The following is a 13,102-nucleotide window of genomic DNA, read 5'->3' on the forward strand; positions in this document are numbered from 1 at the left end:
GCAGGAAGTTAAGTTTCTGTTTGAAGTTTCTGCAGTCTAGATGAGACTAGAGATGATGATAAATGGCATGGATAGGTTAATTTTTTTCCAAGAAATTTTATGCATCTTCTCGGAAATTAAGTCTCAAAACTAGAATGCATTCTTCAAAGTTTTGACAAAATTGGGAATTCTTCCCACTTTTGAAATTCTGATAGTCATGGATGATTTTCTACTAGTAGCAGAGGTCACATTTTCTTATCTAATAGTTTGATTCAACCAGAGTTTAAGAGTTTGTTAGATAAGTCCTACTGAGTGATGGTAATATTCTCATTGAGGTAATTGAACAAATGAGCCAAGCCAGGGGGTGCTGCTCGATTCGTGAGGCTTCTTTGTATCTAATTGAACTAGAGGACTTGCTGGCTGCAATGGCTTAGAAGAATGCCCTGTTCCTCCACACCTTCTAAATATGGACCCTCGCCAAGTTCAGGCCTCCAAGTCTGTGCGGAATCCAGGAACCTGGGTCTGAGTGCCAGAAGAAAACCCATAACAGTGTTTCTGAGCTGTTAGCTTTCGGAGAAATAGATTTAGGATCATGCCTTTTTATCTAAGTGACTTCTTTCAGTTATTATTACCTTCTTCTGGTTGTAGATGTTACGTAGCACTATATTGGCTGTTGATCTTTTCTGTTCTTAAGAACCATGTTCTTGGGACCTCCCTGGGGGTCCAGTGGTTGAGACTCTGTGCTTCCCCTGCAGGGAGCACAGGTTTGATCCCTGGTCGGGGAACTAAGATCCTGCATGCCACGCGGCCAAAAAAGAACCATGTTCTATTCACAGTTTCAACTCCCTGTGTGTCAACCCCTCTTGACTGCCCCTCTGACCTTGTGGGTCTTTATGGTAATTGTAGCTTCCTGCCTTCTGGTTATTAAATACCACCTCCTGGCCTCCTGGCCAGGCCATCATCTTCATGGACATCAATGAGCCCAGCTCTGTGTTAACCTCTCCCGCTATTAACTCATGTCTGTAGAGGAGAATCTCCAATAAACATCTTAGTGATGCTAGTGTCCCTTTCACCAGTACATTCCTGATGGCCTTCACTGAATAGTGCTTTGTCTGGCCCTCTGGTGGAACACAATCCATTGGTGGGTGTTCTGACTTCAAATTCACCCCAGCACAGCAATCCCACCTCCTTCAGCCTCTTTAGTCCCTTCTCTGAGTCTGCCAGAGCAACCTAGATATTCCCATTTGACTTAGCCTTAGCCATCGCTTTCTAAGAGCCATGCTAGCAGTGAGTTCACCTCTCCCCTTGGGGTCCTTCCTAGGATGTTATATCTTATGTCCCAAGAAAGTGCCCCCAAGTCAATGAATCCTTATTCAGACCTAAATGTTTTGGCCACCCTGATCAAGCACCCGCAAAGCTTCCTACCAGGTAAACTCGCCTGGCTTCTTCCTGTAGGTGCTGATTCTTTCATTTCCTCTTTCCTCTCATATCAAGTGCAACGTGTCCCCCGTCAGGTTATGGCAGAACCCATTCCAAGATAAGGGCCTTACAGCCAAAAGAGTAGGTGGGTGAAACTTCTGAGGGGGATACATGTTCACTTGTGGAGGAGAAACTCTGCAGCATTTGCCAGTACAGAAGTGCTATCTCTTATTTAGAAAGAGGTGGTGGTGGGCACCTTTCCAAGATCTGAGGGTCCAGGTGGTTTACAAAGCCAGTGTCCTTAGGAGCAACCACCTACATATCAGCAACCATGTTACAGGGTCCCAAGTTTTTTTCCCTCCTGGTGCCCTAACGTTAGTGTAACAGACCTGCAGTGGCTAAGATTTAAACATCTCTGTGTGACTCTAACTTATAGGGTTCACAGAGTTCCAGAACTAAGTTTTTGTATCTAATTGCCCTGACTTGGAGTAGATGAATATCTCTGAAATAATCCCCATTACCAGGAAAGCAAGGTATTTCCACTGAACAGGTCAGGGTCATGCGCATTGGAGTCACAGCAGGAGTCGGCATCACTTGAAGCACATGTGCAGAGAGTGCGGGACGATTCCTTATTTCCAAGCAAAATCCAGGTACTGTTTCTATAAAAGGAAGGTAGTGCTAAGTAGCAAACCTACAAATACCAAAAGAAAGCATGACCATAGATTGATTCCTATTTATTAAAATATTTATACCTTCTGAGTTATTTGGAATCAAAATGAGAATTAAAAAAAGAAAGACCCTTAATAAAACAAATTTGAGGCAGCCAAACCTCATGCCTTAGATCCAAACATGTTCTTTCCGTTGCAGTCCTTCCACTTGTCTTCCAGAGCCTAGAACACTTGACTCTTCAGGAAACTGGAGAACGGAGGGAAGAGCCTCATTTATAGAAAGACTTTCACCAGTGGTTCATGCATTCGTTCAAGGAAACCAGGTTTGAGCCTACTATGTGATAGCGGCGCCGAGCTGAATATGTAGGTCTAGACTCATAATCTCAGCCCCATTGCTGGCAGAGCTCTCAGGCAGTCCAGAGGGTATGCGTGAGGAAAGAAAGGAAACTCCAGGAAGGCCCTGAGAGCGGGCAGGTGGCAGTGATTAAGGATAAATATGCCGAGGCCAAATGACAGTGTAATACTGTGCTAATAATTATTATCTTTACATGAAGCGTAGGAGTAACGGTGACTATTCCCACCCACTGTGCTAAGAAGCTGGGAGTAGATGCTCTTGAGCGTGACTATAATCAACTTTGGAGCGCTCCGAAACCCGCCCTCCGTCGTCGCCTCAGAGACTCGCACCCACTTCCCAGGCGGCCAGACGGGGTTGTTCTTTAGCGACCGCCACCAACTTGCCCGCAACCCGCCCGGATCCGGCCGACCAGAGTGGGACGCCCGGGACCCCACGCCCAGGCCGAGGGCAGGCCCACCGGCGGGGGCGACACGGGTGCGAGGCAGGTGGATGGACGCGCCTCCGGCTCCCGGCTCCCGCCCCCTCCTCCTCCCCTTCCGCGGGTGGGCCAGCGCGCGCGGGCCGGGAGCGGGGAGGCGGCCGGGCGGGCCCTGGGGCCACGGAGAGCGTCGGAGCGAGCGCACGAGACCCCCGGCGCGCCCGCGCGCCCGGACCGGAGAGGCGCCCACCGGCCGCAGCCGAGGGAACCAGGGAGCGCCAGGGGTAGGGCCGCCCTCGCGCCGCCCCCGCCCGGCTCCCGGCTCCGCGTCGTCCCCGAGAGCCGCCCGAACGGCGGGGCCGCCGCGAGGAGCCGGGGAGGCCGAGGACCCGGGAAGGCCGAGGACCCGGGAAGGCGGATCCCGCGGACGCCCGCAGCCCGAGGGAACCACCAGGGACCGGGCGGTCCTCGGCGACTTGGAATGCGTACTCCGGAGGCGGCGCGCACGGTCAAGGTAAGTTTTGCGCGGTTCGAAAAGGAGTCCTGAAACTGACACTCATTTTATTTAACTAGCTTTCCCTCTCTTATTTAAATAAGTTTACTTAGACCAAGAGGAAATGCTTCCCTGGAGTATTTGGGGTTGAAAACATTGTCCTTAAAGTTTTGGTATGCTGAGGTTATTTTTGTATGTATATTTGTTAACTTCCTATCTAATTAGAAATCCTTAAAATATTCTTAAACGCACTTTACAGGCTCAGCTGTGGCGCTTGGGCATCTTGTTATCAAGTTAGTTAGAATCTGTCTTCCAGGTGTGGGATCAAAGCCAGTCCCTCCCGGATGGGTTTTGCTTATTAGGCTTTTGCGGTCTGAGTCTCACCAGGTTCTTAGATCTTGCGTGGCTGATTTGAGTAACGTGCTACCGCGAGGTTATGGGGCCTCTACCAGTGCACCTGCTTGTGAAGTTTGTTTCCAAAGGGAAACAGGTGGGGATGGATCGTGCAGTTCTCTGCTCTGTCCTGCCTGGCTGAAAATTTTTTCACGTGCGGATATTAGCTGCTTGAAGTTTAACTTCAGGTAAGTGTGCCTGTCCAAAAATAATGACTCGTGAACATATTAACTGTAAAAGAAATGAAACACTTTTGTTTCTCTTAAGTTTAGTTACTGAGACAAAGTTGACCAAGTAACTAATTTTGTTCTCTTAGTTGAAATCATTTAAATTAAATCAAACAGAATGAAACAAACACCTCTTATCAGTGTGAGTTATGTGTCTCTTTTTGCAACATTCCAGCGTTGAGAAGAGGGAGTACCCCCTTTTAATTATTGATCTTCACCAAAACCTTGTTATTGCCTCTTCAATAGGTTTGTTAAACAAACTAAGTCTTCCGTTGCTTGAGGGACTGGAATTGTGTAACATATCAGGGATTCCAGCTCTACAGAATGTATTTTAATATCTTTTTCAATTAGTTCCTCTTACTGGGAACTTATTTGAATCTCAAATTTAGTTAGGATTGAAGTTTTACTTCTTTTATAAACAACTGTAATATAGCAACATATGCAATCTGGAAGGATTTTGAGAAAAGCACTTTAAAAAGCTGGAAATATCTACCTTGAAATACGAATACTTAAATACTGAGACAAGTGGAACTGATCAAACACTTAAGCATTCTTTCTTTGCCCTTAGCAAGCTGTACTGGAGCAGAATACCTTTTAAGAGGATTTCTCAAAAGTCTACATAAAACATGCATTTTTAACTTTCCTGGACTTCAAATGTAAAGTAGAGGTCCTTAAAAACAGGACTGTACATGCCAAGAGGCTTCTCTAACAAAGCTTATCTCTTTTTCCCCTATTCCCACAGTATTTACCTTCCCCATGATAAGCTAATTATTTTTATGTAAATGCTCTTAACAGGAAAAATAGGAAGCCATCTCCTCACGTATGTAAAATCTTGACCCAAAACTGGTCTCATTATTTAAAATTTTTATTTAGCATCTTTAAAAAGACGGGATTTTAAAATAATAAAATATCTTAAAACAACACTTGCATTTTTGTGAATAGATTTGTTATTACTTAATTTTGTTGATTTACAATAGGCATTTCCTTTTAGCTATTTCTTGGGGGTGGGAAATAGTATTTCTGAAAATTATGGCAAATATCTGAGTAATTTTGATAAAATTGAAAAGTTATTTTTAATGATAGGTGGGAAAGTATTTTAATCTTTTTACTGGACCATATATCATACAGATGAAATTTATTATGAGCTGGAATTGACATATACAATGGTTGAGTTGGGTTTGGGGAAATTGTAACTTTGGATTTTTTTTTAATTAGGGGAATGTTTAACTTTCTTGCAGTCAGGGTGTGCTTTAGCTGTCCTTTGGTGATGAGGGCCAATTCACAATAACTTACAGCTGCGACTCTTCTGACACCCACTCCACAAACTTCAGGACTTTCTCAAGGTAAAGTGCCATTTTTATTGTAATCTTTATGTATTTGTCAATTGTTTAACGTGTTTAAAACTGTGCTGTCATATTAATTCGGTTCCTAGCTTTATTTTTTATGTGTCACCGACAGAGTTTCTGAGTGATGTCTGCCTAACGCCATGTTTCCCATAGGCCTTGTAGTTTATATTGCAAGATTTTTCAGTTTGGTGATTTTTTTTTAGCGCTGCATATGTTAGATTATAGCAGAACTGCCTGCATGTGTTTATATAGGTACTTTATTATGTATGTTCTGAAATATATCGTTTGTGGGATAAGTAATGTAATTATACCTATTGTAATACTGAGATATATCTGTTTCAGTTATCGCTGTATATCAAACAATCCTGGAACTTGGTAACTCAAAATTAAATGAAAAGCTTAAATGAAAAGCTTAGTAGCTTTTAATATCTCTCATGGTTCCGTGGCTTGACTGGGCTCAGCTGGGCAGTTTGCTGCTGCCCTCACTTGGGGTCTCACGTGGTTATAATCAGATGGCAGCTGGGGCTGGAGGCGTCTGAGGTCAACTGGTAGGTTATGATGACAGTGTGTCCCTCTTTCTCCAAGTAGCCCCAGGGCCTCTTCTCTCCATCTGGTGTCTCCTTGTGTTATCCCTAACAGAGTAGCCACATTTCTTATATGGAAACTCAGGGTCATCAAGGAGCATGAAAGTGGAAACCGTCAGGCATTCTCAAGCCTTAGACCTGGACCTGTACAGCATCACTTTCCCCACCTCCAATAGTCTACGCAGTTACAGGGCATCCCTGACTCTAGGGATGAGAAATCAGCAGTATCCCTTGATGGGGAAAATAGCAAAGCATCTGTGACTGTCTTTAATCCACCGCAGTATTCTTCACTAACAGTGTTTTAGGTGAATATCATCAGATTTCAGAGCCAGAAGATTCTTAGCAATCATTTAATCTAACATCATCAATTTACATGAAAGGGTGTAGGAGCAAAGTATCATAATAAAAGACCTGGAGCTATAACCCTCTCTTATTGTTTTAAATTTCTCATAACCCATGGAAATCTGCTGGGATATGGTAGGTAATAAATATATACTTGCTGACATAGAAATTCATTGGTAAATAAAACCTAAGCTTCTGATAATATTCCACGTAAAGGAGCACCCATGTTTCCAACTAACTTGTTAGAAACATGCTTGCATTTTCCAAAAGGCACTAAGACTTGAGAATTATTTTAAATGATAGCAGAACAAGATATTTCTGGATATCAAGGAAGATTAACTATTTTTAAATAATTACTGTGCCTTCTTCAAACACACACAAACACAGAGAAGTGGAATTTTACAAGACAGTGAATCTAAGATAAATCTTCTTTTCCTAAGGAATATATGACATCCTTATGGTCTAATACCAAGTTCATTGTGCCTTGGGTAATGTTTGACCCCTCACATTCATCTCACTCCAAAAGTGTCCTTAAGAGACATTTTTGTCAATAATGTGTAAATATACATTTACTGTGTAAATGTGCACTTCTTACACAATACATTAGGATGAGGAAACCTGTTTTTATTAACAAAAGGTTACTCTCCTAATGAAAACAGGAAGGATGATATTCTTTCATGCCTGAATTTAAAAATACTTGTACTCAGAAAACTCATTATATGTACAACATAACAGGAAAAAAAAATCTATTGGTTTAAGTGAGGCACATAATGAACTGTTTTCAAACTTTCCTGACCTTCAGTATGTCTATCCATCTCAGTTTAGCTCCCCCCACCCCCCTTTTTTTAAACTGGTGTTATCATCTTCTAATTTTTACATCAATTACCCCAATTCAAAGACACCAGTGGAATTCTACTCCTTCTCTATGTTTTCTCTTTTCGCTCCCTTCTTTCCCTCCTAGGTGTTTTAATTCTGATAGCAGTTATTCTTCCCTTTCTGCTTAGACTCATCTTCCTTATTTATAAATGTTTTCTGTATTCCATTTGTTTCTCAAAAAACAAAAATATATTTATTGCCATTTTTATTTTTGGAACTGCTAATTGTCCATTTTTCTATTGGGGTTTTTCTTTTTCTTATTGATTTGTTAGTCTATTACTTCATGAAGAAGATAATGTGTTAATTGGAAATAATAGTAGTTGCTTACTTTTTCTAGTATTTTTCTTCATTCTTGTAAGTAAAGGAAATAATGAATTTTCTTATGAATTCAGATCTCTGCTGTCAATAATAATGTTTCTTTTTTGTTTTATACCGTAAATAGAATGTTATGATTTTGTTAGTAAATGAAGCTCTAATGTCTATGCCTTCAGAGAACTACATAAAGCTGCTTATAAACTGGATGTAAGGAAATCTCACTGATGTTATAGAGAAAGACTTATTCAACCTCTTTTAGAAATATTAAGTCTCAGCATCTTATGTTCCTTTTCCATTTTTGTTCCTGTGTGGCAGGAGCCCCTTGATGGCAGTTTAATGGTCATGGGACTTTTCAGACACTCATAACGCTGGACTGATACCTTTGTTAAAATGGGAATGTAAATAGCCTTACCTCCTCCAATCTGCCCTTTGTATCCATGGTTCCACATCTGTAGCATATGGAAAATATTTGAAAAAAATTGAGAATGTTCCAAAAAGCAAAACAAAGTAACTATTTATGTAGCATTTACATTGTATTGGGTTGGCCAAAAAGTGCCTTCTGTTTTTAAGTAAAAATAAAAAACACATTTTTCATTTTCACCAAGAACTTTATTGAACAAAGTATTTACCCTTTTGTTCCACTACCTTCTGCCATTTTTCAGGCAACTTCGTAATTCCATCTTCCCAGAATTTATCTTTTTGAGCAAAGAACTGGTCCAGGTGCCTTTTACAGTCTTCCAGATAATTGAAATTTTTTCCATTAAGAGGATTTTGTAAAGACCAAAATAAATGGAAATCCAAAGATGCCATGTCTGGTGGATATGGCGGATGAATCAGGACTTCCCAGGCAAGCTGTAACAGTTTTTGCCTGGTCATCAAAGAAACATGCGGTCTTGCATTAACACTTTCCACTTGGAAGGTTATGCGTTTTCTGTTGACTAATTTCAGACGCTTTTCGTTGAGTGCTGCTTTCAGTGGTCTAACTGGGAGCAGTCCTTGTTGGAATTAATTGTTTAGTTTTCCAGAAGGAGCTCATAATAGAGGACTCCATTCCAATCCCACCATATACACAGCATCACCTTCTTTGGATGAAGACCGGCCTTTAGTGTGGTTGGTGGTTGTTCATTTCACTTGCCCCATGATCTCTTCTGTTCCACATTATTGTACAATATCCACTTTTCATCGCCCGTCACAATTTGTTTTAAAAACGGAACATTTTCATTACGTTTAAGAAAAGAATCATATGCGGAAATACGGTCAGGAAGGTTTTTTTCACTTAACTTATGGGGAACCCAAACATCAAAGCGATGAACTTAACCAAGCTAGTGCAAATGATTTTCAGCGCTTGATTTGGATATTTTGAGTATGTAGGCTATTTCCCTTGTGGTATAACGTTGATTGTTCTCAGTTAATGTCTCAATTTGATCGCTATCAACTTCAACTGGTCTACTCAACCTTGGAGCATCATCCAGTGAGAAATCTCCAGGACAAAACTTTGCAAACCACTTTTGGCGCATTCGATCAGTCACAGCACCTTCTCCATACACTGAACAAATCCTTTTTTTGCGTTTCAGTTGCGTTTTTACCTTTCTTGAAATACTAAAGCATAATATGCCAAAAATTGCTTTTTTTTCCCCATCTTCAATATTAAAATGGCTACTCAAAAATTCACCAATTTCGATGTTTTTTTTAAAAAGCTGTCACAATACAGTCTAACAAAATTGTTTCGAATGAAGTAAAAGACAACTAAGTGCTACTAGAGCAATCTTACGGAAAAAAAAAATGAATCTTTTGGCCAACCCAATATTTACAACTATTTACAGAGCACATACATTGTATTAGGTATAAGTAATCTAGAGATGTAAAGTGTATGGGGGGGGTTGTGCATAGGTTATATGCAAATACTACACCATTTTATATATGAGACTTGAGCATGTATGGATTTTAGTATCCTCAGGGCGTCCTAGAACCAATCTGCCATGGGTACTGAGGAACTACTGTACTTCACCTAGCTACTATAAGAATGTAATGAGCCCATGGTTGGGAAAGCATTTTATAAACTATAGGTCATTATTTATCTTGTTTTCAATTCCTTTGTTTATTAGATGTGAAAATTCTATTTAATCATTTCTAAAGTCTCTACCAGTTTGCACTGTGTGAAATTCTCTAAAATGTTACTAAGGGAGACCCAACACGCATTCATTTGAACTTAGTAATTGTGTGGTAAAATTGAGTGCACAGAACATCCTCTCTGAGAGTTAGAATCCCCATCATCTGTCTACATGTTAAGCTTTGCCTAAACAAAGGGCGTTTTGCGACAAGGTGTGGTTGGCCTCCCTGACTTCAGCCTCTTCATTATGTGATGGACATAATTCTAAGACACTCTGGTTTCCCTGAATAACTTATTATCTATCTGTAATATGGCATTTAAAATATTTGAAGATATTTATGTAATTACTCTCTGTCATCTGTTAAAGAAATTCCAAAAGCTTCTGGTATAACATGATCTTACCAGGACCTCACCCTTAACCAAATATGACATCATTCTCCTTGTACCCGTGTAGAACACAACTATTTTCTTCTTGTCTTTCACACTTGCATACTGAAAAACATTTTTTAACCTTTCCTTTTTAAAAAATTATTTATTTACCCTTGTCAGATTCATAACCGGATAGGTTTGAAAGGGCTTGAGATTTCGAATGAGAAACTCTTACCGAACTGAACTCAGGTTCACTTACCCGACACACAGCAAGCCAATCTACTGACACTGGTTGTGGTGAAGGAAAGTACAGCATTTATTGCAGGACACCGAGCAAGGAGAATGAACAGCTAATGCTCAAAAGACCTGATCTCCCTGATGGCTTTCAGGCAAGGGTTTTTAAAGGCAACATTATGGGTGAGGGTTGTAGGGTCCCTGATTAGCTCATGGACATTCTTCTGATTGGTTAGTCATGAGGTAACAGGGTGATGTTTGGGGAATCTTGATCATCAGTCTTCTGATTCCAACCAGTCTGGGCTCTGTGTGCTTGTGGTCATTGGGTAGTCAACATCCTCTACCAGTGGGAGTCTTAGTGTCTGCAGAGCAACTCAAAGATATGCATTAGATTGTTACCTATACCCCTTTCAGGAGGAGCTAGGAGTCCTGTGACTCTGTTGTTCAAGCTATTATTCCTTGCTTGACTGCTTTCCTTTGTTTCTGCATTTTCCACTTCTCTCATAATTAGCTGTTTGGGTCTGCTCTTTGGAACTCTGGGAGGGCCTAGGAGACTAAAGCTCTTTCTACAAATAAGAAGAGGGGACACAGAGTGTATTGTACCCACTGGACTGTAAGAGAATAATAGCAGTGAAGATGGGGAGAAGTAATCAGGTTTGAGATATACGGTGGAAGTAGTACTGAGGGGAATCTGCTTAATAATTGTATGTTGGGAAGAACTGAAGTAGCAAAAGGGGGGAAATCAAGGATAAATCCCAGGGATTTGGCCTGGCATGTGGATAGAAGTGCATTCCTGCGGCAGGGAAGACCCGGAGAGGAGGGATTGTATAGTGCAGTGGATGTGAGAGCATGGGCGCTGGAGACAGAAAGGGCTTGCTTGCTTCCATCTTCATCACATACTGACCACGGGCAAGTTTCTTAAATTCTGTTCCTTAGTTTCCTCATGTATAAAATGGGAATTATAATACCTGTCTCATCACTTGCTCTAAGGATTGAAGGAGATGCTGCATTAAAATTATTTAGAACAGTGCTTGACATGGTGAGTTTTATCTCACTGAATGGAGAGCAAAAATAAAAAATGGATATGTATAGTTTGAGATATCTATTGAACCTCTGAGCAGAGATGCATGTGTATGCCATAGGATGGTGGCAGTGAAGATGCAAAGAAGTGATCCAGTTTGAGATTTATGTTGGAGGTTGGTCCGAAGAGATGTGGCAGTAGAGGGTCATGGTTGATAGGATGGACTCTGAAGACAGACTGGGTTTGCAGTTTGCATCCCATCTCCACCACTTACTAGCTAGAGGCATATATTGTAACCTGAGTGCCTCAGTTTCCTCGTGTTTGAAATGAGAAGCCTAATGGAAACTATCTCCTAGTTTGGTTCTAAGGATTAAAAATCTAATATATCAAATGTATGGTATGTGCCAGTTATTAAGGATGAAGGATCAAGAGTCACATTTTACTTGCTGAAGTGGGTTTTCAACATACAAGTGAAGATGTGTTGAATAAATGAGTGCGGAGATCACGAAGCCTCAATGCTCAAGGTATAAACTGGGCATTTGTCAGCGTACTGATGGTACTTAAAGCTCCAGGACTGAATGAAATCTCACAGATTTAGTCTATGGATTGCAAAACTAATGCATGGTATGTACTGATTATTATTAAAGGGAGAAAGATCCAACAAAGTAGAAAACAAGAAAAGATGAGAAGCACTTCACAATTAAGGTCATTGCTCAGGTATACTCAGATGACACAGACGTAGCAGGGAGTCAGAAATAATTGTGTACCTCACTAATTTTTAGGGAAAATCTAATTCCTAAATTAACTCATGAAACAAATCTCATTGGAAGATCTATACCACAAATTATCCTTCATTTAACATTTCGCTTAATGCCTTCACATTAGATTGTAGGCTTCTGTGGCTCATGTGTGTGGTGTATTTCTTTCGGTATGTCATTGCCCCTGGCATGGTGGAATGTAGTAGAAAGTGCTCACTTTAAATACCTTTTAAATTAATCATTTAATGTGGTGACTGACATATCTTTTCCTTAGCTACTGGGGCCTGAATCATTTTGTCTGAGGAAGGCATTTAAGTGGACAGCTCGCTTTCCTGCCGTGCCCCAACTCCTCAGCCCCAGTGACTGACCTTGGAAAACTGATCAAAGCTCAGTGGTCAAGTTTCAGGATACATCTTAATTTATGCATGTAGAATCCAGAAATTGTCTTTTGCCTCCTACAAAAGCCTAGGTGGAAAGTGAAAAGATAATCGGTTTGGGGTTTGAGCAAAACAATGGTGGGATTTCAGATACTCACTAGAGCAGAACCTTTGACAGTTTCATAACATTCTGAGCCATAGTCGTCTCATATAAAAAATGGAGATGAAGACACCTACCTCATAATGCTTGAAGGTGCTGAATGAGATATGTCCTCAAATGATTGTTTTATTATCTATCCTGCAAAATGTGCTTCGTCTCAGGAAGGGTTGTGGGTGTTTATAAATTCCCATTTAACTGTGTGCACCAACTACAGATACACTCTTCATCAATTCATTGTGTGCTTAAAAAAATTCAGCCTATTTTGAAAAGGATGTATACATACATCCTTCAGTAGTGAGTGTATGTGTGGATATGTATTTGTGGCTATAAAATTACAAGAGTTACAGAAATGTACTGTTTACTTTTACAGACATAAATTACTTTTCTTATTATTTCTAAATCGTTCTTCAAATGTAATAGGAGGGATTTTTTGTAATTGTAGGTTTTTTTTTTTTTTTTTTTTTTAAAGAGATTTAGCAGCATTCATAGTCAGGGGCTGTCGTGGTCTCATTATTTCCTGGCCCCCAGAGGAGAGCTGTGTTAATTAAGTACATTTAATGAGGAAAATTAATGCCTCTTTCCTATGTTCTCCTTAAGCTACTACTGTTTCTTTACTTATTAGTGCTTGATATAATTTATTAACCATGAATTATACATC

The 13,102-nt window shown here is 40.6% G+C and overlaps 1 long non-coding RNA gene across 1 annotated transcript in view; it reads left to right on the forward strand.

The window, feature by feature from the left end:
- Nucleotides 1–5,208: 5,208 nt before the first annotated feature.
- LOC103004096 (uncharacterized) overlaps nucleotides 5,209–13,102 on the forward strand; it is a 144,471-nt gene continuing 136,577 nt past the window's right edge. The window contains exon 1 of the long non-coding RNA XR_450179.2: nucleotides 5,209–5,295. This is a non-coding gene — a long non-coding RNA (uncharacterized LOC103004096). The remainder of the gene's footprint in view (nucleotides 5,296–13,102) is intronic.

Source organism: Balaenoptera acutorostrata, chromosome 5 (genome assembly GCF_949987535.1).
Source record: "Balaenoptera acutorostrata chromosome 5, mBalAcu1.1, whole genome shotgun sequence".
NCBI lineage: Eukaryota > Metazoa > Chordata > Mammalia > Artiodactyla > Balaenopteridae > Balaenoptera > Balaenoptera acutorostrata.